The sequence below is a fragment of the Pinus tabuliformis genome, chromosome 6 (genome assembly GCF_031772625.1).
Source record: "Pinus tabuliformis cultivar Carrire ecotype Pingquan chromosome 6, CPIR1, whole genome shotgun sequence".
NCBI classification, from domain to species: domain Eukaryota; kingdom Viridiplantae; phylum Streptophyta; class Pinopsida; order Pinales; family Pinaceae; genus Pinus; species Pinus tabuliformis.
This window is the reverse complement of record NC_142292.1, coordinates 1,467,706,671-1,467,726,142: the sequence shown is the minus strand read 5'-3', so window position 1 is coordinate 1,467,726,142 and position 19,472 is coordinate 1,467,706,671.

The window sequence follows — 19,472 nt, the reverse complement described above, 5'->3', positions numbered from 1 at the left end:
CAAAATTATGACATACATAACATTCAACATTATTCATCGGAGGAAATAACCGACTTTACTTCCATAGTTAGGAGTAAAAGATTTTCTTTGAATAATTTCTTTCCTTGGTTGTTGATGGGATTGACCTCTCATCTCCTTGTTGAGCATTTCAGATTTTGCATTAGAGTTCCTTGTCTTACTTTGTGGACTAGATTCACCTTCAACAGATTCATGAAAACCAAGACCAGTTTTGATAGCAGGAGACCTTTGACTACTAAGAATATCATCCAAGATCTTAGTACTATCTTGAAATCATAAGAGCTTATCCTTTTCTTCTAATTTATCTTTTAGAATATTTACCTCAACCTGATGTTGCTCTTCCTTTTCAAGATATTGTTTCTTCATGATTCCTTTAGCTTTCCTTCCTTCGTCCAACTGATGACTTAATACAAGAACTTTGTTTTCTTGTTATTCAAGAGCTTGGAGTAGTTCTTTATTCTGCTTATTTGATTCTTCAAGGTATTCTTTTAGCGAGAGGATCTTAGCTTCAAGACTTTCATAGTAACTGGATCTTTCTCTGATTTTCTTGATTGTTGTGATCCTTTCATTTACTTCATTTCTTAATGATGTTACTTCATCTTGTAGCTTTTGACATTGATCTTCCTTTTCCTTGAATAACTTCCTTACCTTGTTTCCTTCCTCTAGTTGAGCTTTTAGTTTGGTAGCTTCTTCTTTGGAGGCACATTCCCTTTTGTCCAATAGATCTTGTTGATATTTAATTTTTTCTGTAAGCCTTTTAAGTTCTATCTCTGTTTGGTATCTTTCATCCTCACCCATAAGAGAAAGTTCAGTTGTTTCGCTATCACTTTCATCATCTTCAAATGGATGGAGAAATGTATCACCAGTGGATAACAAACTCATACTTGATAGCTCTTTTGCTTGTTTATATTCATTCTGAGGTGATTCTAAATTTGAAGTGTTGCTTCCTGTTGAGAATGCAACAAGATGATGGAGCTTAGTGGAAAGGAGTTGCCTTCACTAAGTGGGCCTGCAGGCAAATTATGGTGCAAAGTCTATTTTTAGACTATGTCTATTTTTAGACATATGGATCATGGTCTATGAGTTGCAGGATGATGTTTATGGATGATTGGTCATGTTGGGAAAAATAGATGGACTTCTATTTTTGGATCACAGCAGGAGTGATCAGAGTCTATTTTTAGACTACTAGTCAAAAATAGAAAAATCAAATATTATTGTCTCATAATAATATTTAGACTATAAAATTTATCTTATCCTCTTGGAGCACTTCAGTTTGAGCTATAGATGTGGCACATGCAGTTGTCAGAAGGAAATACGCTTTTCTTTTGAGTCAGTTGAGCTATTTCATGCAGGACATCACTTAGAACTCATGCATGTGAGTTATGTGGAGTTGATGGAGTTGTGTTCAGTTTGACTTGGTTAACCTAGTTGTAATTAGTCTAACTGCAAATAGACTAGTGATGAGTGATGTGAATTAATTGATTAAATTAATTCACTAATTATTAACTCATAATGCAACTGAAGAATACATCAGTTAACTCAGTGCATGTACAGTTCAGTGGAGACAGGTGTTAGAGGTTGAGATTGTTATCAGTTGTGACTATAGTTGTGCATGAGATCTTGCACAAGCAATGTATTAAGTATGCCAATGAGTATTTCCCAGTATATGCCCAGTATTATAGCCTTTTCTCACGTGATTTTCAGTGTGAGTGATTTTCACATGGTATTGTGTGCAATAGAGGCAAGCAAAGCAGTGGAGAAGATTTGAACCTGTGACTTGTTCAGATCTGAGCTAGTTTTGTGTGTAACAGGTGGAGATAGTGCTGGATACTTGAGAGGAGTATTGTACTATGTAATGTTACATGTTCTCAATCATTAATATACAGATAGTGTGGGGTTTTCAGCTGTAAGCTTTCCCCGGGATACATATTGTGTTAATGTGTGCATGCGATTGATGTTTCATTGTTTTTAACGCTGCTAAATTGATGATCAACATAGAGGAGATTATGTATTGTGCATGTATTCCGCAATAGTGTATAATCGGGATAATATCTGTGAATAAGTGTTTATTATTCAAAATTTCTACATGGTATCGGAGCTATTGATCATCAGATCTACTATTCAGGAAGTGTTTACATTCTATTTCTTCAGGCAGAGTCTGTAATCGGGCCAGGTAGCCTCTGGATTCATCCTTCCTTTGGAAGGTGAGATATCCGGTAAAAGCCCATACAGTCAATATCTGTACGAGAAATACTTTGTTCTCACGAATTCTAGATCGGAGGCGGTTGAGTTTGGAGCTGGTGGATTTCGAATTTGCAGTAGTGTTTTCTTGGTATCAACATGGCAATGTCTTTCAAGGGATTGCAATTGGAGTATGCTCTTGAGGGCAGCTCAAACTATATTGTATGGAAGGACATGATGGAGGCAGTTTTGGATGATAATGGGCTGAAGGATTTCATAGGGGGTAATGTCCCAAAGCCTACTGATGTTGCGCAGGTTGATGCTTGGCAAAAGAAGACAGCAAAGTGTCGAAGGATTCTGTTGGAGGGCGTGAAGGATCACATTGTGTCCAGCCTGAATGGAAAGGCTTCTCCATACTTGATGTGGAAAGCATTGACAGATCTATTCCAAAGCAAGAGTGATTAGAGGAAGCTGGCGCTCAAAGATAAACTCAGAAACATCAAATGTGAGAAGGGAGATAGTATGCCCAAGTATCTCACGAAGTTCACTCAGTGCAGTGATGAGCTGGGAAGTGTGGGGGTGACTGTCGATGATGAGGACTTGGTGAGCTTAGCTCTCCTTGCTCTTCTGAAGAGTTGGCATTCCTATCAGGACTTTGTCAATGGTCAAGGGAAATTGCCAGGATGGGAGAGACTTTGGTCAAATCTTGTGCATGAGGAGATCAAGCGGAATACCAGGGACGGATCTTCATCAAAGGGACTTGATGAAGAAAATTGCGCTTTGGCTGCCAAAGAAAAGAAGGGGAAGAGTAAGAAAGCTTCTAAGTCTGGTGCGAAAGGAAAGAAGCAAGACATGTCCAAGGTGAAGTGCTTTCACTGTCACCAGCACGGACACTATGCCACTAATTTTCCGCAGAAGAAGAAGAATAAGAAAACTGTTGGATCTGCAACAGGAGAGGCTCTAGCCTCGTAGTTTGAGCTTGATTTTTCATTGATCACATGCTTAGTTTCAAGTGTGATGGGATCGGTGTGGTTCTTGGATAGTGGTGCGTCTTTTCACATGACAGGAGATCGAGATTTGTTTTCTGATTTGGAGGACAAATATCTTGGAGTGCACATCGAGATGGGCGATGATGGTAGATACAGTGCGACCGGTATCGGTACCATTTCCTTTGAGAGGGAGTCTGGTAAACCCTTTGTATTGAAGGAAGTGATGCATGTTCCAGGATTGAAGAAGAATCTTATCTCTGTGGTGATGTTATAAGACAAGGGATGTGATGTTGTTTTCATCGAGGGAAAGGCTTTCCTGCGCAGCAAGACAACTGGATAAACCCAAAAGATAGGGGTTCGAGTGAGGAACCTTTATGAGTTGCATGTAGATGGATGCGCAACAATGGCATGCAAGGCAGAAGGATTGGTGAGCCGGGATGATGGCGAGCTGTGGCACAGGAGATTGGGTCACCTTCACCATGGAGCCTTGAAGATACTATAACAGATCACTACAGGGCTTCCTAAAGGCACTCTTGCGCAGTCAAATCCATGCAAGGGTGTACTTTGGGAAAGTTTGTGAAAGCCACCTTTCACGAGAAGGATAGTCGCACCATGATGATCTTTGAGAGAATTCACATAGACGTGTGTGGACCTTTCTCAGTATCTTCGATAGCAAAACACAGGTATTATGTGATTTTTGTTGATGATTTCTCTTGTAAGTGGTGGATCTTCTTCATGCAGAAGAAGAGCGAGACATACTCAAAGTTCTGTGAGTTCAAAGCACTGGTCGAGAAGGAGTCAAGGAAGAAGGTGAAGGCTCTTAGGAGCGACAATGGTGGTGAATACATCTCTGACGAGTTCAAGGATTTATACAAAGCAGAAGGGATTCGAAGAGAGCTCATAGCTCCCCATAACCCACAGCAGAACAGGGTTGCTGAGCGGAAGAACATAATGATCGTGGGTGATGCATGGGCGATGTTGCATGATCAGGGCCTACCCCTTCACTTGTGGGTGGAAGCATGCAATACATCAGTTTATGTGCAGAACCGTTGTCCTCATAGGATACTTGGCATGAGTACACCCAAGGAGGCTTATTCTGGTAAGAAGCCTGATCTTTCTCATTTGAGGATTTTTGGTTCTAACGTTTACATGCATGTGACGAAGGATGCCAGGAAGAAGTTGGAGTCGACCGTAGAGGTTGGGATATTTGTGGGGTACACTGATATGCCCCACAACTATTGTGTGTATTTTCCAGACAGTGGTAAAATTGTTGTGCGTTGGGATATAAAATTTCAGGAGGAGAAAGCCATGAAGTGTTCGCTTGAGAGGGAGCTACACTTGCATGCAGATGAGGAGCTATTAGTTCCTAAGGATGAGCTTCAGGATGTGGATCAGCCACAGGACAAGGTTCATGGAGTGGAAGAGACCACTCATGCAGCGCCAACCATTAGAGGGCGAAAGCACTTGACAGAAGCTGAGCGACTAGCTCAAGATGCAGAGAAAGTTGTAGGACCACCTACAGCCCAACGCAGCAAAGACAGTCACCTGATCGGTACACCGGATACATGGCTCTTATGAGCAAATGTGTTGTGACTGAGCCATCCTCTTCCGAGGAAGCTGTGGAGGATCCCGCATGGGTAGACGCCATGGTGGAAGAGTATGATTCGATTGTCAGAAACAGTGCATGGGAGATTGTTCCTAGACCGTAAGGGAAATCAGTGGTGGGTTTGAGATGGATCTACAAAGTTAAGTAGGCAGCTGATGGGAGTGTGGAGAAGTACAAGGCAAGATTTTTTTCCTGAGGCTTTTCACAGATAGAGGGGATCGATTATGAGGAGACCTTTGCACATGTCGCAAGGTATTCTTCCATATGGATGATTCTTGCTCTCTCAACGCAGATGGGATGGCACATTCAGCAGATGGATGTGAAGACTGTGTTCCTCAACGAAGTCATTGAGGAGGAGGTGTACATTGAGCAACTCGAAGGTTTTGAGATCTTCAGCAGCGAGTCGCATGTGTGCAGGCTCAAGAGAGTGCTGTATGGGTTGAAACAAGCACCACGTGCTTGGTACACATGGATAGATAGTTATTTCACCAGACTTGGATTCTCCAAGAGTGAGGCGAATCCTAACCTATACCAGATTGTGGTGGAGGGTAAGTTGCTTATCATTGTACTTTATGTAGATGATTTGATTCTAACGGGTGATGATATTTTGATACTTTCATGCAAGTATGATCTTGCTAAGGAGTTTGAGATGAAGGACTTGGGCCTCCTTCATTATTTCCTGGGATTGGAAAATTGGCAGCGCAATGATGGACTATTTGTTTCTCAGGGTAAGTATGCTCGGGAGATACTGGAGAAGTTCAACATGCATGGCTGCAAGCTTGTTGATACTCCTCTTCCTGGAGGTTGGAGGAAGGAGGATGCCACTTCGGCAGAAGAAGTGGATGCCATTGTTTATCAACAGTTGGTGGGGTCGCTTATGTATCTGGTCAATACACGACCTGATATATGCTATTTGTTAACCAGCTTTCACAAGCTATGGTTAAGCCTAACAAGCTCTTCTGGAAGGCAGGCAAGCATGTATTGCATTATTTGAGAGGCACATCGGGATATGGTTTGTGGTACAAACAGGAGGATGAGGTGAAGCTATGTGGCTTCACGGATGCAGATTGGGCAGGGATCCCAACAGACAGAAAGAGCACATTAGGAGGGGTCTTCAGTATCGGGTCGACAACAGTTTCTTGGTACAGCAGGAAGCAGAGATCCGTGGCACTCAGTTCAGCAGAGGTCGAGTATATGGCAGCAAGTTTGGCTGCATGTGAGGCTATATGGATGAGGAAGATCGTGGTCGGTTTGTTCGATTCTTACTTGGAGCCTACTCTGATTTACTGTGATAACCAGAGTTGCATTAAACTCTCGGCTAATCCTGTATATCATGATAGATCTAAGCACATTGACATCGGGTACCATCATATCAGAGATTGTGTGTAGCGGAGAATCATGTTACTTTCATACATTCCAACGGAGGATCAGGATGTTAATATCTTGTCGAAGACGCTCACCAGGAGCAAATTCAAATACCATTGAGGCAGGATAGGGGTTGCTGATAATCCATATCTTGTTGAGAGGGAGTGTTGAGAATGCAACAAGATGATGGAGCTTAGTGGAAAGGAGTCGCCTTCACTAAGTGGGCCCACAGACAAATTATGGCGCAAAGTCTATTTTTAGACTATGTCTATTTTTAGACATATGGATCATGGTCTATGAGTTGCAGGATGTTGTTTATGGATGATTGGTCATGTTCGGAAAAATAAATGGACTTATATTTTTTTATCACAACAAGAGTGATCATAGTCTATTTTTAGACTGCTAGTCAAAAATAGAAAAGTCAAATATTATTGTCTCATAATAATATTTAGACTATAAACTTTATCTTATCCTCTTGGAGCACTTCAGTTTGAGCTACAGATGTGGCACATGCAGTTGTCAGAAGGAAATGCGCTTTTCTTGTGAGTCAGTTGAGCTATTGCATGCAGGACATCAATTAGAACTCATGCATGTGATTTCTGTGGAGTTGGATGTGGAGTTGATGGATTTGTGTTCAGTTTGACTTGGTTAAACTAGTTGTAATTAGTCTAACTGCAAATAGATTGGTGATGAGTGATGTGAATTAATTGATTAAATTAATTCACTAATTATTAACTCATAATGCAACTAAAGAATACATCAGTTAACTTAGTGCATGTACAGTTCCGTGGAGACAGGTGTTAGAGGTTGAGATTGCTATTAGTTGTGACTATAGTTGTGCATGAGATCTTGCACAAGCAATGTATTGAGTATGCCAATGAGTATTGCCCAGTATATGCCCTGTATTATAGCCTGTGCTCACATGATTTTCAGTGTGAGTGATTTTCACATGGTATTGTGTGCAATAGAAGCAGGCAAAGCAGTGGAGAAGATTTGAACCTGTGACTTGTTCAGATCTGAGCTAGTTTTGTGTGTAACAGGTGGAGATAGTTCTAGATACTTGAGAGGAGTATTGTACTATGTAATGTTACATGTTCTCAATCATTAATATACAGATAGTGTGTGGTTTTCAGCTGTAAGCTTTCCCCGGGATACATACTATGTTAATGTGTGCATGCAATTGATGTTTCATTGTTTTAATGTTGCTAAATTGATGATAAACGTAGAGGAGATTATGTATTGCACATGTATTCCGCAATAGTGTATAATCGGGATAATATTTGTCAATAAGTGTTTATTATTCAAAATTTCTACACTTCCACATATTCCCCAATCGATTCTCCCATTGTCATAATTCCTTTGAGATGTCTTCTTCTTCTAAGGTGCTTTCTTCTTTAGCTTCATTCCCATTGTTCTACGGATCTCCTTCAAGCAATCAAGCTTCTACCAAAGGATCTACTCTGATACCAATTATTGGAAATGATACTGAGAGGGGGGGGGTGAATTAGTATTATCAAATCACTAACTTTTTCATTTCCATACTTCGATTCATATACGCTACTTTAGTTAAGGGAACCCGCGTGTACACGCAACTGTGTCTAATGCAACCATCGTATATCCAGTAAACTTATGATTTAGTTAGTTGATCTTTAATGAGTGCATCGAAACATTATTAACCATATGAATAGTAAGAAGGTGCAGTAAAACAGAACAGATCATCACACATAAGAAGCACACATGAACACCATGATATAAGGTGGAAACGCAATGTGGGTGAAAACCACCAGCTACAATTCGTCTCTATCTTCCTTTAATAAGAAACTTCTTTTTACAATATTTATGTACTAGTGTAGTCTTATACCGGTATGCAGGCTTCTACCTGCAGAAGGCCACAACCTTCTCTTGTTCTCCAGCTTCTCCTGGAAGGGAGCTACAACCCCCTTAGCTCTTGTACTAGCTGATGTACTAGTACGTAGGTGCCGACCTACAGAAGGCGACAACCTTCTCTCGTTATCTAGCTTCTCCTGGAAGGGAGTTACAACCCCCTTAGCTCTTGTATTAGCTGATGTACTAGTACATAGGTGCTGACCTACAGAAGGCTACAACCTTCTCTTTCTTCTTCTAGGTATCACATTTCATAAATTTTCAGACTGGATACTCATGGAACACAACATCATAATCTGAAGGCCACGTTTCATCCAATTTTCATACTGGACCCATCAATATCATTGAAGCACAAAATCAATCACCACTTGCATCATCAATCTCTGAATCACCCAATACTGAATCACTGAAACCCTGTCAACAAAATGTAGTCACCAGAACACAGAACTATGCAACAATATTCAGAGCCAACTGTATCATCATAAGTCATGCATCAGAGTGCATACGCTACTTGGAAGAGCCGAACCAGCGTGTATACGCAACTTCACCAAAGCAAACCAGCGTATATGTCATCAAATACTTACTTATAACTTCGCTGCACTTCCTGACTTCAGACATGTTGGGTGTGGAGCCTGATTATCTTTTGTATTCAAAGTTTTCAGCCAGATGTATACCCCAGGAAGACTATACACCCCTCCACGCGGAGGGGTGTGGGGGGCACTTGTCCCCCCCGCAGGGGTCCAGAGGGGCTGCTCCCCCCCCCTCCCCCCCCCCCCGACTGGGGGGTCCGGGGGCCAGCTTTCCCTCGGCGGGGGCTTGGGGGTAGCGCCCTCGAAGCTAAAAATAGATGTAAAATTGCCTTGTAAAAGTCTAGTAATTTCTAATCAATCTGGGTTGCTCATTAGGCGGATGATCTGACGGTATAAATGTTTAATTTAGGATTTTTTTCCCTAGAAAGCAACCCATCACTATATATGAGGGAATTGTATTGTGTTTATGTAGATCTGTATTTTGAGTGAGGAAGAGAGAGGAGATTGAGAGCGAAGAGGGTGTTACAGTGGATCTGCTATAGGGTGTATCTCTTCGGTTTGCTAGATAATATAATAAAAGAAGGACTGGATGTTTCTCCGTGGACGTAGCCCAAACTGGGTGAACCATGTATATTTGTGTCTCTCTTGTTTTATGCGTTTTCTGTGTTTATATTTCTGCAATATTTTATGTGTTCCATTGCTCCATAATATATAATTTTCTAACAACTGGTATCACAGCTGAAGGTATATTTGGCTGATAAAATCACAGGAGAGAAGGGTTCTTGGTTTGAGTGGAAGCAATGGTGGAAGATCGTAGGTTTAGGGTCGAAAAATTCAACGGCCAAAACTACTAGCTGTGGAAGATGCAGATGGAAGATTATCTGTATCAGAGAGATCTATACCTACCATTGAGCGGAAAGAAAAAGAATCTGATGAGTATGACAGACACAGAATGGGATATTCTTGATATAAAAGCACTTGGAACAATACAACTAAGCTTAGCGGCATCGGTAGCGTTCAATATTTCAAAGGAAACGACAACACAAGGTTTAATGTCGGCATTAGCCAAACTATATGAAAAACCCTCGGCGTCAAATAAGGTATTTCTTATGAAGCATTTATTTAATATGAAGATTTCAAAGGGTGGATCTGTTGCTGATCATTTAAATGATTTTAATATAGTTACAAGTCAGTTAAGTTCTCTATGGGTAAATTTTGATGTTGAAGTTAGGGCTCTGTTATTTCTGTGCTCATTGCCAGAAAGTTGGAATGGTTTAGTTATGGCCATGAGTAACTTTGTCTCTAGATCTAGTACTTTAAAGTTTGATGATGTTGTCTGTGTAATCCTTAGTGAGGAAATGCGACGGAAAAGCTCCGGTGAGACATCAGGTAATGCTTTGACTGCAAAGACTAGGGGAAGAAAAATGGAAAGAGGAAAGAGCCCAGGATATCATAGTAAGTCAAGGAAAGGCAGATCCAAGTCCAGATCGGGGATAGTGTGCTGGAAATGTGGGAAGAAAGGACACCTAAAGAAAGACTGCAAGTCTTGGAAGGGAAAAGAAGGAGACGCGCAACAAGAAACTAATCATCAAGCGAATGTGACAGATGATGTGTTGCAATATGCTTTGATTCTTTCATTAGAAAATATTATTGATGCTTGGGTGGTAGATTCAGGGGTCTCATTCCATGCCACACTTGATAGGAAACATTATCATGATTATGTTCAAGGAGATTTTGGACAGGTTCGATTGGGTGATGATAAACCCTGTAAAATCATTGGAATGGGTACAGTTTTCATAAAAACAACAAAATGGAAATCAGTGGCTATTGAAGAAGGTAAGGCATGTTCCAGATCTGAAGAAAAATCTGATTTCAATAGGGCAGTTGGGAGGTGAAGGTTTCATAACTATTTTCACAGATAAAACCTGGAAGGTCACTAAAGGATCTCTGGTAATATCAAAAGGAGAAAAGGTTTGTACATTGAACTTATGCAATGGTATTTCTAATTGTGTTAATGCTTTAACCTCTACAAGAGAAGATACGACATTGTGGCATCATAGGCTTGGGAACATGAGTGAGAAGGGAATGCAAATTCTTCAATCAAGAAATTTGTTGCCAGGTTTGAAGCATGTTAATTTAAAGTTTTGTGAGAATTGTGTCTATGGAAAACAGAAGAGAGTCAGATTCCTTAGAGTTGGGAAAGAAAAGAAGAGTGAAAAATTAGAGCTTGTGCATACAGATGTATGGGGACCTACTCAGGTATCATCTCTTGGTGGCTCTCATTATTATGCTACTTTTATTGATGATGCAACTAGAAAAACTTGGATTTATTGTATTCGAAATAAATTTGATGTATTTGATACTTTCAAGAAATGGAAAGCTTGAAAATGAGATAGGGAAAAGGTTGAAGTGTCTCAGATCAGATAATGGAGGTGAATATTGCAGCAAAGAGTTTGATAGGTATTGTTCTGAGAATGGAATTCAGAGAGAGAAGACAGTTCCAGGAACACCACAAGAAAATGGTGTGTCAGAAAGGATGAACAGGACAATCATGGAGCGTGCAAGGTGCATGAGATTGCATGCAGGATTGCCTTTACAATTTTGGGAAGATGCTGTAGATACTGTTGTTTATCTAATAAATAGAGGGCCTTCAAGTTCCTTGGATGGTGGTATTCCAGAGGAGGCATGGACAGGTAAAAAGGTTAACTACTCATTTTTAAAGACTTTTTGTTGTGAAGCCTTTGTCCACATTAATAAAGAAAATAGAACAAAGCTTGAGGCAAAATCAAAGAAATGTACCTTTATTGGATATGGTGTTAATGAATTTGGTTATCGCTTATATGATTATGAAAATCACAAAATCATTAGGAACAGAGATGTAATATTCAATGAAAAGGTCTTGTATAAGAATCAATTACAGGAAAAGAAACAAGAAAAGGAAAACAGAGAATACACAGTGCTTGATGATATTGCAGGAAAAGTGATGGTGCCTGAAAATCATAATGATCAATAGCTAGAACAACAACCACAACAACAACAAGCACCTCAAACACTGAAAAGTGGTGTTGGAAGATCTACTAAGATAAGTAGACCCCCTGAACGATACTCTCCTTCATTATATTATGTATTGTTCACTTATTCGAGTGAACCAGAATGTTATGAAGAAGCAGTGTAGGTAGAAAGGAGGAAGAAGTGGGAGCAAGCCATGAAAGAAGAGATGGACTTCTTAGCACATAACCAGACTTGGGACTTAGTCAGGTTGCCTGCAGGTAAAACATCATTGCAGAATAAATGGGTTTATGGGTTGAAGGAAGAAGATGGAGGAAAATAGAGCTACAAAGCTAGACTTGTGGTGAAGGGGTTTGCATAGAAGAAAGGTATTGATTTTGATGAAATATTTTCTCCTGTTGTTAAAATGACTTCACTCAAAACTATTTTAAGTCTAGTAGCAGTTGAAGATTTGCATATTGAGCAGTTAGATGTAAAGATAGCCTTTGTCCATGGGGATTTGGAGGAAGAGATATATATGCAATAGCCACAAGGATATGAGGTAAAATGGAAGGAGAAAATAGTGTGTAGGTTGAAGAAGAGCTTGTATGGTTTAAAACAGGCTCCAAGGCAGTGGTATCTAAAATTTGACAGGTTTATGTCTGAACAAGGTTATACTAGATGTCACTTTGATCATTGTGTTTATCTCAAAAGGAAAAATGATGGCAACTATATTATATTGTTATTGTATGTAGATGACATGCTTGTTGCAGTTCTAACATGCAAGAAATAAATGTTCTCAAAAGGAAATTGGCAAACTCATTTGCAGTGAAGGATTTCGGTGTTGCAAAACAAATCCTTGGTATGAGAATAACTAGAGACAGGAAGAATCGAAAATTAACATTGTCTCAAAGTGAGTACATAGAAAAGGTGTTGAAAAGGTTTAATATGCAGAATGTAAAACCAATTAGTATACCTTTGGTTAGCCATTTCAAATTAATTAAGGAGGCGTGTCCCAAGACTCAAGAAGAAATGGCTCATATGTCTAAAGTGCCATATGCATCAGCAGTTGGAAGCTTAATGTATGCAATGGTCTGCATAAGGCCTGATATTGCACATGCAGTGGGAGTTGTAAACAGGTACATGAATAATCCAGGGAAAGAACATTGGATGGCAGTGAAGTGGATTCTCAGGTATTTGAGAGGTACAACAAATCAAGCATTATGCTTTGGTGGTTCAAGCATTGCTCTACAGGGACACGTTGATGCAGATATGGTAGGTGACAAAGATAGCAGGAGGAGCACTACAGGATATGTATTTACTATAGGTGGATCAGCTGTCATTTGGGTTTCAAAAATCCAAAGTGTTGTTGCACTTTCAACAACAAAAGCAGAGTATGTTGCTGCTACAGAGGCTAGTAAAGAAATGATTTTATTACAAAGGTTTATAGATGAATTGGGTAAGAAGCAGGAGTTGAGAAGGTTATACAGTGACAACCAGAGTGCCATACATCTTGCAAAGAACTCTGCATTTCACTCCAAGACTAAACATATACAGCTGAAGTACCATTTCATACGGTCAGTATTGGAAGATGGACAATTGAAGCTGGAAAAGATACACACTAGCCAGAATCCTGCAGATATGTTATCAAAAGTTGTAACCACGGAGAAACTGAGAACCTGCTTAGTTTCAATTGGTCTTCAAGTATGATGAAGAAGATGAGAAATAGCTAGGTCCAAAGTGGAGTCATTGTTTAGCAAATGAAGTAGCGGTGGAGTTGCTATAATCAGTCTCCAAGTGGGAGATTGTTGGGTGTGGAGCCTGATTATCTTCTGTATTCAAAGTTTTCAGCCGGATGTATACCCCAGGAAGAATGTACACCCCTCCACGCAGGGGGTGCGGGGGGGACTTGTCCCCCCCACGGGGGTCCAGGGGGGCTAATCCCCACTGACAGGGGGGTCCGGGGGCCAGCAGCCCCCCGGCAGGGGCTCGGGGGCAATGCCCCCGAAGCTAAAAATAGATGTAAAATTGCCTTGTAGAAGTCTAGTAATTTCTAGTCAATCTGGATCGTTCATTAGGCGGATAATCTGATGGTATAAGTTATGTTTAATTTAGGGTTTTTTTCCCTAGAAGGAAACCCCTCACTATATATGAGGGAATTGTATTGCGTCTATGTAGATTTGTATTCTGAGTGAGGAAGAGAGAGGAGATTAAGAGCGAAGATGGTGTTACAACGGATTTGTTGTAGGTTATATCTCTTTAGTTTGATGGATAATATAATAACAGAAGGATTGGTTGTTTCTCTGTGGACGTAGCCCAAATTGGGTGAACCACGTATATCTGTGTCTCTCTTGTTTTATGCATTTTCTATGTTTATATTTCTACAATATTTTATGTGTTCCATTGCTCCGTAATATATAATTTTCTAACAAGACATACCTCATTACATATACAAGGATAATACATGTGTTAGCAACCAAATCTAGTCCATCAAATCACATAAAGATAAGTCATTATGATCTTGATCCATTATTAGGTTTCATCCATCAACACTGAAGCTAAACACAATCAACCAATCTGAATATGCAGAATACTAACACCAATAAACAGTCACCAGAACTCAGAACTTTGCATCAACAACCAGAACCACCTGTAACTTCAAACATCATAGTTTATATGGTATACGCTATTTAGATGTATCTAACCTGCGTATGTACACGCTTTTATCAAAGTCAACCAGTGTATACATCTGTAAATATTCATTCATGATTTGTAGCTATTCCAAACTTGAGTTATACCCAGATCATAATATTTACAGAACATTACATGCGTCAGTATACAGATCTAGAATAAGCATGATCAAACCATATAGAGATGATTCATTCCAAGCCATAAGATCCCGATCCATCATTAGATCTTGTCCTCCATCTACCACTGAGATTCCTCCTTGGCTCAGATCAAGTAAAGCATTATAAACCCATAACCTACATACTGGATCTCACACTTCATTAGATATTTAAGACTTTCTGAGTGCTTTTGCCTAATGATCTTCTCCTCCTTTTATAGTCTTAGGCCTTACTCAATACCATGGTCCAAAACCACTTAGAACCAATACCTTGGACCAAATACCTAGGGTCAACACGTCGGACAAGATACCTTGGACCAATACCATGGATCACAATACCATGGTCCAAATACCACGGACCAAAACCAAATGTACGCACCTTTCCTTGCATGAAAGTGCATGTATATGCATACACGACTTCTGTACTGCTAGACCGCGTGTATATGCGACTTGGTCAAGGGGAACCTGCGTATATATCTTTTCCTTCATTCTGAGAGCCTAAACTGTCATCTGAGTGAGTTTCCATCTGAACTGATTCCTTGAAGCTGCCCTCCAAATACTACTGTCATGCATTCTATCACATCTGATATCTCTTCTATAGATTCATCTAGTTACCATGTATAAGTGAGTTGTTCTGCTACAAGAGGTTTGCCGTCAAGCACAACACATTCATCATAATGCCAACATAATGGAAAATGAATAAATTAGGGGCATTAGTAATAAAAATACATCAAAGCATTAGTTTGTATATTTTTGCTAGTTCAGTTTTAGAATTAGTCTCAGAGAGGAGAAGAGAAGCAAGAGGAGAAGGAAATCAAGCAAGCAAAGGAAGGACAAGGAAAGAAAAGGAAAGCAAGGATCAAGAAAGGAAAAGTTGGATCAAGTTGCTTCAGCAGGAATACTTGTAGGTGACAGGTTGCATGTATGATTTCCTATTTGGTTTTGACATGCATGTTATGTGAATGATGGTATTTGGTTCTTTTGTTGTCATTGGCATGGATTTTGTTGGGTTTCAACAGTGGATTTTAGCCTTTCCTTTCCATGTTTGGATAACCATGGTGTGATGGGACTTTTTTTAGTTTGAGCTTTGGATTTTTGGAATATTTTGGATCTAGGTGAGGTGGTCTAGGAAAAATTCCCAAAGGCCTAGGAATCCCTTGACCAGTAATGGTGGGATACATGGTAAATACTGAGGGTGGAGACGGGAAAATTCCTCAAGGTATTGGAGAAGAAATTATGAGGCATCCAAGTTCAATTTGGTTTTGTGATCTCGACACCAGTTTAGGTGAGATCATGGTATGGTGAGGGTGGAGGTGGTTTAACCTTTGGATTCCCTTGGTTTTTTATGGGTTGGTTTATCCCATGAGATCCCACATTCATGCTTGGAACATGGCATAGGGGTGACGGGATGAAAGAAAGATTTGATTCAACCAATATATGGTTGGGTGATTCATGGAAGTCCCGATCCTAGTTGAATTTTTCTTGTGTTTAATAATATCTAAGTTTCACTTTCTTTTGATTAGTAAATGTACTTTTTATTATGTGGATTTAATGGTTGTTCTATATTTTTTATTTATTTTTTTATAAGCATGGCTATTTGATAGTTCTTAGTCATGTCTCTTTCCATGTTTTTACTTGTAACTGAATGAATAATGAATGCAAGGCCTAATTGATGTTATGGCAACTAATGTGAGAAGGAAGTGATCCTTCTTGTTAAACCTCAGGCAAGTTTTGAGCTCCTTATGTTCAGACTTGCATTCATGACTTGTAGGTGGCATGTTTACCAAGTTTTTGAAAAAATGCTAGTCTCAGTTGGGGAAGGTCAGGTCAAGTCCTGGTTTTACTTTTGAGTTCACACTCATTGTTTCTATGCCATCTATCATCTCTAGAAGTATCACATAGTTATGGGAAGAAGCCTGAGTCCTGGCCCTAAAAAAGTGGCTCAGAATTCAGGGTCACTGGCATAGAACAGAGTAGACAAGTCCATAGTCGCTGGAAAGTATGCCTATGGGTGCAATTGGAGGGCCAAAATCATTGGAATTCCTTGGAAAAAGAGTGGATGGGGCTTTAGGTCAGTGAAAAATAAATTTATCTCAGGGGTTGGGTTGCTCCTAGAGGTCTTGTAGCACTTGAGGGAAGTTAGTAAGGTCTCAAGTTGATGACTCCATTTCCTTAAGGTCATATAAGAGGTTGAGTCTTATCATACTAACCCTCAACTCATGTTTACCTCAGGTAAACCAATAAAATTGGGTAAATGTGGGAGGAGGCATTACAATGACTTCCATAGTCATTTATAATTTTAGCATCCTTTGTTCGCAAATAACTAGGTGACCCAAACTAGGTCTATAGCATATAAGCATGTACATAAGTCTATCTTGGATAATATTATATCATTACATCAAAATCATCCTCTCTAAGTATCACAAAACTAACCTTGCCAAGGTGGGACACTTTAATATAGAGAGATATTGATACTCAAACATAGGGAAGCCAAGTCATACTTGAAGTTGTAGATGAAATTATACTAACAAATTTCAACCCCCCATTGACAAATCCTCTTGACCCCATATTTTTGGAATTGAGTGTCGACGTTACTTAGCCTTTTTCCTTGTTTTCTCATCACATGAATGGTTAGAGAAATGCTTCAAGCATGGGAGAGATGGGATCATCTTCACCATCTATGCCTAGAATTATGTTGTGATGTCATCCTCACATTTTGATGAGTGTGATAGGTTCTAATCCTCTGACTTTGACTATGTCTCCTTTCTCACTTTAGGGCCTTCGACGAGTTGCCTCCACGCTCTCATGCGGTTTCCCTAGTTTATTGTTATCCCTTCCTCATATTAGATATTTTTTCAATGTGGGGGGAATCAAAAGACCACCTAAAAAACTTGGGTGGTTCCCACATAGTTTTATTATTGCTCCAATAATGATCTCTAGTATGGGACAATCATCTATAGGGAATATTGTAGGGGGTCTATACCTATCTGTAGTAATTTTTGGGATAATAATGTTTTCGAATGATCATTCAAACCTTGTATTAGTCCTACATCAAAGGGGGATTCCTTTAGCCATACTTCCAAGTTCCTTCAGAGGGTCTAACTTATATTGGGGAAATGACTCTGTCAACTTATGGCATGCCTTCATATTGGGAGATAATCCTTCTAGTACTAGATATAATCATATTATCATCAATCCTTTTGGGAGTTTTTTTTTTCCCTATAGGAAATCCCCTGTGGGGAATAATCCTTTTGATACCATGACTAGTCTATGGTTATAATTTTCGAGGTCTAATAATCCCTGCGGTAACTTTCCTTATTTAAGAACAAATGCTATGGAGGAACTACAAGGTTCATTTTGGATGCCATATTTACCTCTAGATCCATTTAATTAATATTAATTTCCATTTATCACAACACTTGACTTGGAAGATTTTGATAATATTACAAATGAACCCATCCTCTATGACCCTCGGTGGCCACTTATTCCCACAAAGTAAACCTATGATATACAAAAATGTTATGGTAAAACAAGAGAGAACCTAATCATACACATCATCACTTACCATTTATGGTGTTTGTAAATTTCATTGGTGGATTAATAGGTTGCATCTCTTCCAATGAACCTTGATTGGAGATGCTACTAAATGGTACATAAAACTTGGCATCTTACCATGATTATGATTCCTTGGCATGAACATTTCTAAGCCATTTCTAGTTACCTTCACAATAAGAGATCATAATAGATTTCCTACCTAATTCTAAACAACACACTTCCACCCACATCTACGATCATATTCATGAGTCGAGGTGGCATAAGAAATTGATTATGACTAATATTACTGATTAACCTTTGAAGGGTTGGTTCACCTGATTCTTGATACGTCAGATTGACAAGGATGTAGCTATGACTGGGGTTGTTGTAGAGGAGCAAGCCGTGTTATGTTCCCAACATCCCAATATGATTAATTCATTGTTGGGTACTTTGTATGACATAATTTACAATTATCCTCCACCATTATCCAATCCACAAAATCCAAAAATAATACCACATTTTGATGATGTAATTGATTATGTCTCCATTCATGCTATTAGCTAATTAGTTACCTAATTGGAGACATTGATCATCACATTGCAAGACCTTGCAATTTCCCTAGTTATCGATAAGCTAAGTCTCCTAAGAATATCACTAAGATTTATATGGTGGAGTCCATGCAACCAAATAATTCTAAATTACCTTGTTAGGATGGAGTCCCCTGGGTCAGTTTTGCGGTTAAAAACCTAAGTTTTGATGTAAATGTTGGTGAAAAGATGTAAAGTCTCTGCAATTTGTGGATGCGAAGCACGTAGATAATTAGAAGTCAAAAGGGGTTTTAGTCCCTTGGTTATGTAAAGTCGAGTTAGCTTTGAGATCCACCCATGGTCTACAGACCATGGGATGATATGTAACAAGCTATAAATAGGTGTGTCTTAGAAGTCTAAGGCAAAATTAGGGAGATAGAGATGAATTATTATGTCTATGTTTGAGGAAAGAGGAAAGTAGTAGTGGGTAGGTAGAAGGGAAAAGGCTCGTAGCTAAGTGTGCGGAGGCCTAGAGTAGAGTCTACAGCTGAGTGCGTGGAGGCCTAGAGTAGAGTTTGTAGTTCAGTGTGCAGACCCCTGCAGCTAAGTGCGTAGGACAATTTTGAGTCTGTAACATCATATTGAATACCAATAAAGAAGATTGTTGGCAAAATTCATGTGTTTATCTATTTACTTCTGTTATTTATGTTTGTGATATATGCTAGAATACATTTCTTCATGAAATATTGATGTATTGATGCACGACTCTATTAGATAAGTCTTGCTAACTATACGCAATGCATGTTAAGTATTTACGCGAAGATTATAATACATTCTGTTGTGTTTATTAAAAACTTAAGTAGATCTATGCGAACTCAGATCTAGGGTTGCTTTAAGGTGCACGTAAGTGGATGTTTCATCTCTTAAGGGTCAACAAAACCCTATCGCAGACCATTGTGAAGGTCTAAGGGCCTTTTAAGAGAAGTTGCAGTACCAAGCCTTAGG